General features: G+C 43.5%; 1 protein-coding gene across 4 annotated transcripts in view; it reads right to left on the bottom strand.

Moving 5' to 3' along the window:
- The window catches only part of Nedd4l (NEDD4 like E3 ubiquitin protein ligase), a 312,978-nt gene that overhangs the window by 179,211 nt on the left and 120,673 nt on the right, over window positions 1-13,094 (bottom strand). The window contains exon 1 of one of the 4 annotated variants that reach the window (XM_047526349.1): window positions 3,830-3,956. The exons of the other annotated variants lie outside the window; for them this stretch is intronic. The gene's annotated coding sequence lies outside the window, so the exon portion shown is untranslated. Of the gene's footprint in view, window positions 1-3,829; window positions 3,957-13,094 lie in introns of those variants that run through there. 4 annotated transcript variants of the gene reach the window in all.

The raw sequence follows: 13,094 nt of genomic DNA, 5'->3' as shown, positions 1-13,094 counted from the left end.
CTAGAAAACCATCAAGCTGGGGCTAGGGAGGCAGTTCAGCGGGGGAGCGTGTGCTGAGCATGCACCAGGCTCTGGTTCCATCCCCAGAACTGCAAAGAAAATTTTAAAAACTATCAAATAACTATGTTACTTAAATATTTAGCTATGTTAAGGCAAGGCACTCTGCCAATAATTTGAACCTGAGAGAAAGGCATCTTATTACTCTAAAGTTGAATCATTCACGTGCTCCACTAACGCACTGATTCCGCCAGGCTCAACAGAGAGGGGTTTCGGAGGAGGGAGAACACTTTGACTCCTTATGGATAGGCTGCCCAGAGATTTCAGATTTTCCAAGGCATTTTTTATTGAGTACGTTCTTTAAAGCCAAGTTCCTCAATCTCGGGACTCCTGAGGTTGGGCTTGGTCCCATGGTGTGGTGGGCACCACCAGGTGCCAGCAGTGTCCACTTGCCCACCTCCCACCATCGCCTTCACCTCCAAAAACATGTCCAGATGTTGCCAGCCTCTCCTGGAGGCGGGCAGTGCGGGTAGAACTTCCACTGGCGGAAAATCACTGCCTTTAAGGGATTCGTGATATGTGCAAATACAGTGAGATGTCACTGTGGATCCGATGACTAAAAACTTTGATTAAATCATCTAAACCAGGATTTGTTTCACTAAGGATGACCAAAGTAGCAAAATCTTGAATCCTTTAGTTCAAGACCCAAGAACCTCAACTGTTACGAATCAGTGCTTTTAAAAAACAATAAATATATAGATTTAATGATTCCCTAGAAATAAAGCATTCAGATTAGAGATCATTCTTAAATCTGTACATTCAGGATTCTCAAGCAAACATCAGCTCCTGTAGCCTGCAGCCAAGTCAACCAGGCATGAGGCAGAACTTTGGTGGGGAAAGGGACCAAAATGGACAACTTCTGACCACTGTGTGCCACCCAACCCCCCCACATCCATCTCATAGGCCCACCCTGCCCAAGGATCATTTTGCCACAGCAATTAAAACAGATTCCTTCTCTAAAAGAAAATTAAGAAGTTAGAGTTGTGGTTAGGTGGTAGAGTGCGTGCCTGGCATGTGTGAGACCCTGAGTTCTATACTTAGCAGAGTAAAATAAAAGATCCATTGACAACTAAAAAAGAGAAAAGAAAAACAAAAAGAAAATTAAGGCCAGGGAAAGAGGAAGGATGTGACTGGGAAGATATATAATAAATGGTTTAGACTCATGTCCCCGTGTTTCTTACAGGTCTCTCCCCTTCTGTTGGGAGTGGGAGTAGAGAGGAATACTTGAACAATCAATAGTTAAACAAGGTAAGTTTTCAAGGGAAATCTAAGATCACAGATTGGTGTCATCCAACTTTTTAAACACTGGTTTTATAAAAGTGGTCCCTTAAAAAGCATGGATTCTTGTTTTTGTGGTCATGGAAGTTATTTCTCCTCTAAGGTAGCAATCTGAGCTTGCAGAAATCATCATCACTACATGTTTAGGTCAGAAGAAAAAGGTTAACTCTACCTATCCTGCAAGCTACAAGGCCATCCAGACAGTCTATTTTTGGAGGGATGCCAATGGGTATCCTAGCAGAAAAGCAAAGAGAACAGATGGTTGCCAAGGTGGCTGCAAGAGACCCAGGCAGTCACCACCTGCAGCTGGGAGACTTAATCACCCAACACCTCCACCAGAAGGGCTCAACCAAGGTCTCCCAAGAGCAGGCTCGCCACAAGCTCTATGGGTGTCAGGGGCTCCAAACCACCGGGGAATCTTCCACCTAGTGGCCTGATCTGCAGTTGCTGACTTCTGCTGGGTATCTTTAGTTCTACCTCATCTTGTCTCAGCCCAAATTCCATCAGAGGGAAAGAGCACATAAATAGAGAACTGGCTCTGCCCGGTTCCTATGAGTGGGCAGGAACTCCTGCGGGAGGAGTGTCAAGTGCAACCTGTGCAGTACTATACAAGCAAACTGCAAATCAAGACCTGGAATCATTTCCATTCGAGATCATTAACTAGGCGCTCAGGCCTCTTGGGAAGAGGTGAGAGTTCGCAAGTTGAAAAATGTTACCAGACACACGGTCTGGGTCATTTCAGGAGAAGGGCACATTAATGGCAAAGCAGGAGTAGAGCCAAATGGGGTGCCTTGGGCATGGAGGGGGCACCTTTCTCTCTTCCATGACTGCCTTGGGTTTATTTTCTCTTCTTTCTGTTCCTTTGTAAGGTTTAACTATTACCTCATGGGCAAAGCAATTTCCAGTAAGAAACTATAAACATGTAAGGTTTGTGGGGCTTCTCTCACCAATTTCCCGTTTCTCAGTGGAAACATCTCCTTCTGAAGAGATGATCTAGGTTCTACAATTTCAAGTCACGCACAAAGAGAATGGCACGTCCTTAGTCAATGAACTGTCCCTGCTGTATCTCCCACACCCAGGAACCCAAGACTGCACAATTCTCAAGCAGAACAAGAAGTCACCATCAAGCAAACAGGGTCAGAAGTTCAATTTCACACATTACCCACGGCCACGGTTTTGAAGATTTCTGACAAATGTTCTTTCTGACATGCTTCAAGTTGCTGCCCAAGCTTGAGCTGCTTCCTCCTCCTCGCCCTCTCTCCTCCTCCACCACTCACGAATTCCAGGGCTCCAGTCTCATCCTTTGTCTAAGGCAGCCTGCGAGTTTCTCATTGTTTATAGTTTCTCATTGTTTATACTTTCTCATTGTTTGCCCCCAAACTGCAAGCACTGCCCTGGTTTTCCGTTCAGCGTTATATAATTCAATTTTCCTCCGATTATATATGTGCCATAAAATATATTTGTGACTGAAGTTAGAGAAAGAGAGAGAAAGAGAGAGAGAGAGAGAGAGAGAGAGAGAGAGAGAGAAAGGTGAGCCTTACTATCCTGACTAGTGAGATGAACATCAAATGGAAAAATGGAAAGGCTGTTGATTCCAGGAAGTTTCTACATGTTTCTGAATGCCATTTCTCATGAGTCCTCCTTAACTCAAAGAGAATATATGTGACTGTAGGATTTCTCTTAAAAAGTCAAGTTAAATGTTTAGAGGCTGAGAATATGGGAGAGACAGTGAATAATGATCCATCAGGCACTTGGTTTTACATTTTTCAAAGCTCCTAACTGAATATGTCTCCATATAAGAGCAAAATGGTTAAATCTGTGAGAACACACGTGGAAACTAAAGTTAGGAGTCATGTGACTCATTGCCAAGTATTTCCTGTAAAGGTATAAACCAAATGAGGAAGATTCTGTGTCCCAGGAGGCGAACCTGAAACAATGACGAGGTACACCTGTCCCACTGTGACCTAGATGGTTCCATTAACTGTGATTTAAATTGAATCAAGTACACAATGAAGATGAAAAAGACAAAAAAATTTTAAATAAAAGATCTGTCCTCATTTCACCTGGAGTTTTATACCAAATTTCTGAACTGTGTGTGACAAAGCCCTTCACTGTGTCTATTTTTGACATTTTCAGGAACACAGCAATGACAAATGCAGTAATTTATTCATACAGGAGGGAGGAGGCACCAGGCATTATCTGTATAATTTTTCAGTGCACTACCCTGAAAAGAAAAGAGGTTTCAAACAAGATGACAGAAGTTAATCAGGAAATTTTTTCACTGTATACCTTTTGATTTCTGAAGCATGCCCCCCCCAAAAAAAAAATGCTCAGTGGACATTAAAGGGAAGAAAGGCAAGGTCCAAGAATCCCCCAAATTCTGGCTTATTTAGGTTAAAACTAATGGATCTGTGAAACAGAGACTATTCCCTTTGGTACTGACAGCACAGATGGAGTCAGCGAGAAGGAAAACAGACCCTTTGGTGGCACTTACCAGATTCCAGGCAGGAAGACCTCCTTTAAAGGGGAGAGGGAGAGGCAGGTCTAGATGCAGATGGTCTGTTTCCCCTAACAACAGCAAGAGTGGAAGAGAAATCCTGGTCTCACCAGTTCCCGGACAGGTAATCAACAGCCTGGAGCAGGCGTGGGAGGTGCTCCAAGGGGAGGGCTCTGAGCAGCTACCGCCCAGGTAGGCCCTGCAGCCACCCACCCGGCACTGACAAGCTGTGCTGGGCCAGCTTTGCTGAAGCCTGTCTGAGCTGGAAGCTGCCGCTGGTGCCTGCCTCTCTCAAATCAGGAGCAAATTTAAATGTGGGGAAGAGAGAACAGCTCATCAGAGGCAGCCCAGCCAATGACTATAGGAGGAACTTTGTGGATTCAAGAGAAACACATACACAAAAACCAATTCAAACCATAGCCCTACAACACTGCATCCCCAGGAAACCGCACCATGAACGTTAACAGTAACTTACAGTAAGAAGTATGCATAGGTAGCTGGGCAAACAAGACCTTGAACATCCAGAATGTTCCTTTCTGAAAATACACTGTTTCCTAAATGTTCATCCAATGTTAGAAGACAAAATATTTAAGGGAATAAGGAAAGCCCTCTGGATACTTCTGTTTAAATAATTTTCCATTGTTTCCATAAATACAGAAGGAGCCTATATTTTCATCAGTTAAAACTAGCTTTAGGGGACATCTCCACCAACTTAGCAGCTTGGTGACACTAGGCAAACTTCTGAACCCACCCCACCTCGGTTTTTTCATCTTCAGCAATGGAACCCGAGACCTCCCCTGTGCCCTAGTGTGAGGAGGGCAGATCACTGAAGTCTTCAGAGCGACATTTCCCAATCAATGTGTCTTTGACCCCTCTGCCTGTACTTACACTTCAGGAACTTTGGCCCTAAACTGTTGTCCTACATCAACCAATGGTCACTCCTTTCCCCTTCCCTCAGTTTAAAAACCAATCCAAGAGGCTGGCGGTAGAGCACTTGCCTAGCATGTGCAAGACTCGGTCAATCCCCAGGATAAATTGATCAGTCAATCAATACCTGATCTAATGTATATCTAACACAAAGGACACACTCCCTTCTCCCGATAATTTTTTTTTTTGTAGATGAACACAATACCTTTATTTTATTTATTTATGAACCCAGTACCCCACAAAATTAGAGGTAAGCACTCGACCCCTGAGACACAACCCCACCACCCCTCACCTTTTTAACCAATGTCTCCAACAGTTAGGAAGGCCAGTTCTGGAATCATTTTTGCATACAACAGCCAAGCCCAAATACTTCCAGGGACATCAAGTTGCAGCTCAAAGTGGAAGCGGCTTATCCCAAAGTTCTGTGTAAATTGCCATTTCAAGGCCAAGAACATGCTCACTTTAGTGAACCAAGAGTGTTGAGGAAGAGAATTGACACCTGAGCCAGACAAGGTCTTTTTCTTTGATGCTTCCTTTTTAAAAGGCAGTTATTTCTTATAATGGGAATTCACACATTACTTATAAGACCATTCTTCAATAAGGACAAAGGGGATGAGCCACCCATTCAACACTATGCCTATACGATGACCGTATAGAAGGGGAAGGGGAAGATGATGCAGAGTCCCTGGGTCAAGAAGCCACCATCACCATCTGGTGGCAGCTCTTGCACACTGCAGCCAGGAGCCCTGCATCCATTCTCCAGGAGGCAGTCCATGGGATTCCGGTTTTATCACAGCGACTTTCTGGCACCTGGGTGGCTGCTCAAGGATGACCTTCACCCTTTCCCATCAGATCTTTTTTTCAAAACTCTATTTTTTTCCTAGCCCCCTCGTTTCCCCACCTGACACCCTGGGGTGTGGGTACAAAGAATGAAACTCCCAGGACACCTGGAAAGAGGTGCAGCAAGGAGCCAGGATGTCCCCCAAATGCAAGAGCCAAGAGCTGGTACTACTGAACAACATAAGACGAGCAGTCCCATCAAGCACAGCGAGGAGGTCAGGGAGTATCAAAGAGCCTTGGAGCTGGGCCTGCCCAGGAAGGACTTGGGTGGGTTCAGGTAAGCTGTTCCATGCAGTGGGAATAGAGCATGTGCTGGAAATCAGGTCAGGCATAATGAGCTACCAATCACGTGACATTTGAAGCAATAGTTCTTAACCACTTCTCTCCTCCCATGCCTTCATCCATCCTTAGTGAAATTAATAGGTCTAGGACGCTGTTAAGAGTGAATGCCAATCTTAGGGGGAAGTCACCAGAGGAAGTCAAGGTCATGGAAAAAGAATTAGAAAATTTATATTTAAGGGGGTGGGGAGCGCACTGGGATGGTCTCTTAATTGATACTAGCAATTTCTAAGGAAACACCAAAGAGAGGACAATAAACACAGGTTTCATAAGTAGACGTAGAAAAGGCCTGGGTGGTACAGCTGTAAATCTTCCTATATGTGGTGGCAGAAGGGGATGGTATGAGGAAGACAGGAATGGTCAGAATGTTATGCCACAGAAAAGTTCCTTTTACCCACACTACCTCAATGCATTATCTGCAACACTATAAAATTAAGTATCACATTGATATTCAGTTTAATTTTATACTAGAATAATTTAAAAAATAAATTTTAATACCTCTGTCTTCCGATCAGGTGTATACTCTCACATACAAAATAAGAATTAACTCATTTATAAAACAGTTTGTATCAAGAAATAGCTTGCACATCTGAAAACACACACACACACAGATCTTGCTTTCTTTCTACCCTCTACATTTTAAAACTCTTTGCAATCAGCACAAGTGCATAGCCACGGTCACACAGGCTACAGTGTCCTGTTGGAACATAATATCCAACTTGAACTGTTTAAAACAATCAGAAATGAAGCTAGCAGGCAGGAGAACACTCTACATGTTTTGATTTTTTTGTTTTAAATCCTCCTTTTTTTAACACCTAGAAATCTGTGGCCTATGTTCACGGACCAAGCCAAGCTCAAATTAGCAAGTGGTGACAAATTTGTGGAGGCCCATAAGTCTCCTCCACCTTTCAAAAAGTATGGTTCTTCAACATGAAGAGACAGAGACAAGTCCCTGGGGGTCCCGTGACCAACAACCCAGGAGAAAGCCACGAGTGGTGCTATGTACAAACTAACCACGCAAACACTGGAAATATGTCAAGGCACTCTGGTAAATAAACATTAAGAGGAATGGTAAACTGTCAGAGGGCTGACAGGAATCACTCAACTAGAAAAGCCCCGAATCAGGACTCCTAAGAACTAACCCTAATGATGCCCCAAATCAGGACTCCTAAGAACTAATCCTAATGATGCCCTTAACTCCTTCCTTTATTTGACTTAACACAGTTTAACAACTTAACCTTTCCAAAAGCAGCCAGGCTGTCTTAAGGAACTTCCCTGCCATTTTCTCGTCTTGCTAAATGAATGGTATACTTGGTGGTCAACAAATCATTTGTGATCCTGAACAATGCATTTGATTTCTTGGTTTCAGAAGGCCAATATGTTAAAGCAACAGTTCTTTGTCCTGCCATTTTGTGTTCCAGGTCCATGCATTTAGGAACCCAGGCTTGAAACACCTGTTATCTCACTCTTCAAGTATTTACCAGGCTCCTCCTAGGTATCTGCCAACCACTGTGCGGGCATTGCGTTTCTTGGATCAAAGGCCTTGTCAGGGCTTGCCTCTCACCCTCCATTCTGGTCTCAATTTCTCTGAAGTCTTCAATGACTGTCATCTGTGCATACGATTCAGCACTTTGACCATACAAGTTCCAGCTTAATGCAATTTTTCTGTAATGAGCCTGATCTTAGCAACAAAATTTTACTCTGCTATAGACTAAAGTCAAAGTCTTCCTTAGTAATTTACCACTTACATTGGAGCCAGCTGTCAGATAGTCTCAGCCCTGGGAACTGAGCTACTAAATACAAATAAATACAAACAGCTTCTGAATTCTGAAACAGCCACCAAAGCCAGTTCCTTGACCTTAGAGCATCACTCATTCAACACAAATCTGAACACACATCATTATTTAGCTTCCCATTACAAAGATTAGGCTTCTGATTTCAATGAAGTATGCCAAGTAACATTACAGCCTTGTATTAGTTTTTTTTTTCTTTTTTTTTTTTTTTTTGCTGCTATAACTAAAGGACCCAAACGGCACAATTATAGAGGAGGAAAGGTTTATTTGAGGGCTCACAGTTTCAGAGGTCTTAGTCCACAGAAGGCCGGTTCCATTCCTTGGGGCTTGAGGTGAGGCAGGACATCATGGTGGAAGAGTATGGCAGAGGGAAATGGCTCACATGAAGATCAGGAAGCAGAGAGAGATTCTACTCGCCAAATACAAATATACAGACCATAACCACACCCATTTACCACTGCCTTCAGTCACACCCCATCTGCCTCCAGTTACCACTCAGTTAATCCCATCAGGGATTAATTCATTGATTGGGTTAAGACTCTCATAACCCAATCATTTCTCCTCTGAACCTTCTTGCATTGTCTCACATGTGAGTTTTTGGGGGACACCTCACATCCACCCCATAACAGGTCTCTTCTAAAGACACTCAGACACACCGTGGGGGAAACTCACTATTCATTGATACAAATGGTATTTAAATATCTCAGGCATTACAGTCATCAATAGTCCATTCAGAAGTCAGTTGGTCATTATAAGCTCTGCTCAGCACTGTTAATTCTTCTATTGAAAGGGAGGAGATGGATTTAAATCATGGTGGTAAGAGGTCAGCTGTGAGAAGAAATTACAGGTTTCACCCAAATAAATTATGTGTTTCTTACAGAAAGATGGGATCAAACAACAAACCAATCTGCAGCTTACTTTTTTGTGTTATGTCACAAAATGGCTCAGTATCAATTATTTATCTGCAAAATCATTTTAATGGCCTTATGTTATTCTATTATAGAGATATATCATACTTCAACTAATTTAGGCGGTTTTAACTTCTCTGATGCTTCATCCTTACAACTATTTCTTTGGCTACATAAAACATCCCTGGATATATACATACACATTCTCCACTATTTCCATACAATGAAGTCCTTTAAAGCGCGTTTGCTAGATGGACAGAGACGCACATTTTTCTTTCTGTACATTTGAGAACATTAAACATGCTTTTAAAAAAATCTTTAGAAATTGCAAAAACAGCAAATGTGCCTACCACCCTACTATAATGTTAGTATTTTGTTGTGTACCCTTCTGATCTTTCCAAACTATGTATGCAGGTTGAGTGTTCCTTTATCCAAAATGATTAAGACCATTATGACTTTGGAATATTTGCATATGCATGAGATATCTTGGGTATAGGGTCCAACTTTAAAAACAAATGCTCATTTACGTTTCATATACCTCTTATACATATAACCTGAAGGTAATTGTACACGATTATTTTTAGTGCACCTATGTTTTGACTAACCTGTTACATGAGGTTAAGTGTGGCACGTTGGTACTTAGAAGGTTTCAGATTTTGGAACATCTCATATTTTCAGATTAGGGATGTTCAACCCAAGTATTCCTAAAGGGATACTTGGTTTGGTTTTATTGGAGGTTTGAATTTTTTTGTTTTAGAGAATACCACATATTTCATTTACCTTGTTTATTTCATTCAAAGAAAAGACAAAAGATACTTGACTTTTGTTGCAAGACTTAATAAGGAGGAAGGAAGAGATGAAGTTGGGACCCGAGAGAGAAGCAAAGTGGAAGGAAAGGAGCAGAGGTGGTGTTCTGACGCCCAGCTGCCCACCACTGTCCAAGAGGAGAGCTTATCAAAACCACACTGCTGCCATTAGTTACAACCAATGGGCTCATGGAAAGAAGAACCATATCCCTGGCCAAAGAGGAAACTACCCCAGGCTGACCATTATGGTCAAGGCCCAAGTCAACACTTTAACCCCATTTCATGCAGTCTGTCACTGAATTTGACAACTGCTAATTCCTTATGCCAGGAACCATCAGATAGATGTGCTCACTCTCAACTAGGACAACCAACTGGACAGCTCAAAGTTCAAACCGGTCTAGCTGAACAGGTTAAAAATGCCCCAGAGTCCTAAGACAGACCAGTTTACACTCTAGATTCATCTCTCTCTAGGATCATTGTTTGGAAGCTATTTCTTCTCCTGGTTGTATTGTTTCAACTCCTCTTGTGTAAAGGTTATTACATGTGGTTTTGGTTTGGGTCAGAATGAGAGGAGAAGCATCCCCAGAGCATCCTGGGTGGAGGAGTTCAGGTGGGGAGCAAACCAGACAGTGCTGAACTTTAAAGACAAAGGGCCCATTGCCTTGCAAACAGCAGGCTTAGAGCAGAGAGAGAGAGAGAGAGAGAGAGAGAGAGAGAGAGAAAGGCAGCAAAAAAATTGATGTGAGCTTTAGAAAGTCTAAAAATAGGCACTTGAGGCAGAATGGTTTCTCTAGAGAACAATTTTAAAGATTTCCAGGAGGTGTCAGCTCTCACTACACATCACAGGAGGACAAAGGCTTTGCAGGCTGGCGGGGTTGCAAAGCCCGGTGAGCAGCCTTTACTTCCCTGGCGCCCTGGACAGGTGAAAGAAACGGCTTTTGTTCACAGTGTTGAAGCCTGACAAAGGGGCCTCCAGGAGAAGGTCAAGGCTGGGTTTCAGATTCAGGAGAGCAGTGCTGAATAGAGAGCCAGAGAATAGCTTCTATCTTGCTACACAGGCAGAGCTGCAGGCTGTGCAATGTTTTCATTGGAAAGACAAAGAATTCACCACTTGCAAGAGGAATAAATACTGATCTCTTGTGAAAAGAACCACACCATAATATACAACATAAATATGCATGTGTTTAATTTCCGTCATTCAAAAATACAGGATGCAAACAGGCGGGTGAGTGTGACACCCTGCCCACCAAGGGAATGTCACCGGAAAGTTCAAGACTAGAGTACACAGCCAGGGGCCCCAGGCCGGCCCAACCTCCTCCTGCAACTCGGCCCTTGGGGTAACCAGCAGCTTCTTTAACCTTTGGTTTCCACTGCTGCAAAACGGGGCTCACTCGGAGGCTCCTAATCCAGGTCCCACTCCAGGTCAACTGAATCACAGTCGATGCGTGTTTTAAAGTTCCCCAGTGTGGAGTGGGGTGGGAAAGCCACTGGTTCTAGGGATGATCGAGTTCCACATGCACATCTGAACTTCGACCTCTGCTGTGCACAGAAGCCTAGAGCTGCCATTGAATGGCGAGAACTTGGCTGAGAAGAAACCAGCACAAAGCAGCCGGAGGGGAAGGGACACCTGTGTCTGAATGGGGGATTTGGCTCTTTTTAATGTTGTTTCTAATCTTTGGTGATGGCATCCACCAAGGAAGGCACATCCTCGTCTCTCTTCTACTGTGCACACGTGCGTGTGTGCCCGTCAGATAGACTGACAGGGTTGGGACCTGGTCTGAGAGGATGTGCACCTGTCATTTCCATGAACCTTTCCAAACTGCTACAGGTTCTCCCTGCCGACACACCCTCCAACAAAGGCTTAGGGGTAGCTGTTATCAACAGAGTGTTGTTAAATTTTTGAATTTTGACGATTTGTTGAAAATGGCATTTCACAGGAGTTTTAATTGCTTTTCCCCTTTATTGTAAGTGAGGCTACCCCAACATGTTCACTTGCCTGTGGTCTTCCCTTTTCCTTGAACTATCTATGCCCATTCTCTAATGATCATTGTTCATTTAGGTTACTGGTCTTTTTATTGACTTGTAGGTCATTTTATGTTAAGGAAATTTACTCTTCTGTGATAGAAACTGGCAGTATTTCCCTACTTTGCCTTTTTAACTTTGGCCATGCAAAAAGCTAAAAAAGAATTTTTTTTAAAAAACTTGTTATAAGAACATTAAAAATTTTGGCCTTTTTCCTTGAATCTGATCATTCATACCTTCTCCGATTTTTGTGTTGCAAAACCACTTTAAACCTCTCTTTGAAAAGCTTGAGTTTGGTGGACATTGCTAGTTAAAGTCTTTGATGTGGACCCTTTAGAAATCTGGTTCCAGCAACCTGGTGAACTGCAGACTCTGCATCAAAGCTGAGGGGCATGAGCCTCTTCAGGCCAGGGTCTGGTGTGGCGTGGTCCACCGCACGGCCCAGGCACAGTTAAGGCCTCCCTCCTGGTGGCACCTGCAGGAGCTGGCATTCCTTGGTCAGCTGCACATTTGTACTGCCATTCTGATACAAGTACAAGGACCGTGACGGTACACTCCCAGTGCTCACTCGCCTGAAAAACCAACATAGCCTAAATTCCCCCTCCCTGGTCAGGTAAGGGTTCCGCCATAGGAGAAGCGGGGACAGGGCCCAGGAAACACCTGTACCGCAAAACCAAGTCTCCAAGAACATTTCTGGAACTCACTGTATAAATCTTTAGAAACTTTAGCACTGACTCAGGCCCTTGAGAAACTTCAGTAAACTTCCAGCTCATGCCTAACAAGGTTTCTGGGATGATCTGGCAGTATCTCCAGTAAAGTCTCCTTGCTCCACAAGCAAAACCATGCCAAACAGTCTGCTGGCAGAAAACCAGCACCAGGGGAGAAGGGGGACAGCATCCTCAGCCTCAGGGTCTGTCCAGGGACCCAACTACACAATGCAATGATTTCTATTAAAACAGCAGGCGCAAGGCGAGACAGTCCCAACCAGGTCACCCTCCCCCAAATCTCTCCAGTCAACATGTTAAATCCTTAAGGCTGTAAAACACAAAGCCACTTTCTTTTAGGTAGTTGTTCATTCTTTTATAACTACTTTTTCTTTTCCTATAACTCTGGACACCAAAAGTTAAGCAAAACAGTCTAAAAGAGGAAAGAAGGCAGAAGTTAAATAAGTGAAACTAATTCAAAATTAATTTGCACTTCTACCTGAAATTTTAAAATAATTATTTTGCAAACTTAAGGTGAACCAAGCATAACTTGGGTAAATCGGATCTGAAGAAGCAATCTGAAAAGATACCCACAAGTGCACGGAAGAGCGAGCTGTTCAGAACAGGCCGGGGAATACAGCACCCGCCCTGAACTGAACACTCACTCATCAGCTAGCTCGGACAGGAGGAGCTCTAGTCTCTGAGGCAAGCAAGGGACAGGTGAAAGTTCTGTGCCTCCTGCCCAGCTAGACAGCACACTGCAGCATGACTTCCACTAAGACAAAGGCAGTAAGTACCAGCCTATGTGCCACTCTCCAATCAAGGGGAGTGTTTGTCTTTGCATTTCTAAAGAAAAAGTTTATTTTCATCATGAGAAGCCCAGCAGCCGAGTGTTTGCGCCGAGGGTGGAATCATGGGACACC

Source organism: Sciurus carolinensis, chromosome 15 (assembly GCF_902686445.1).
Source record: "Sciurus carolinensis chromosome 15, mSciCar1.2, whole genome shotgun sequence".
Classification (NCBI taxonomy): Eukaryota; Metazoa; Chordata; class Mammalia; order Rodentia; family Sciuridae; genus Sciurus; species Sciurus carolinensis.
This window is presented reverse-complemented; position numbering and strand designations above follow the sequence as displayed.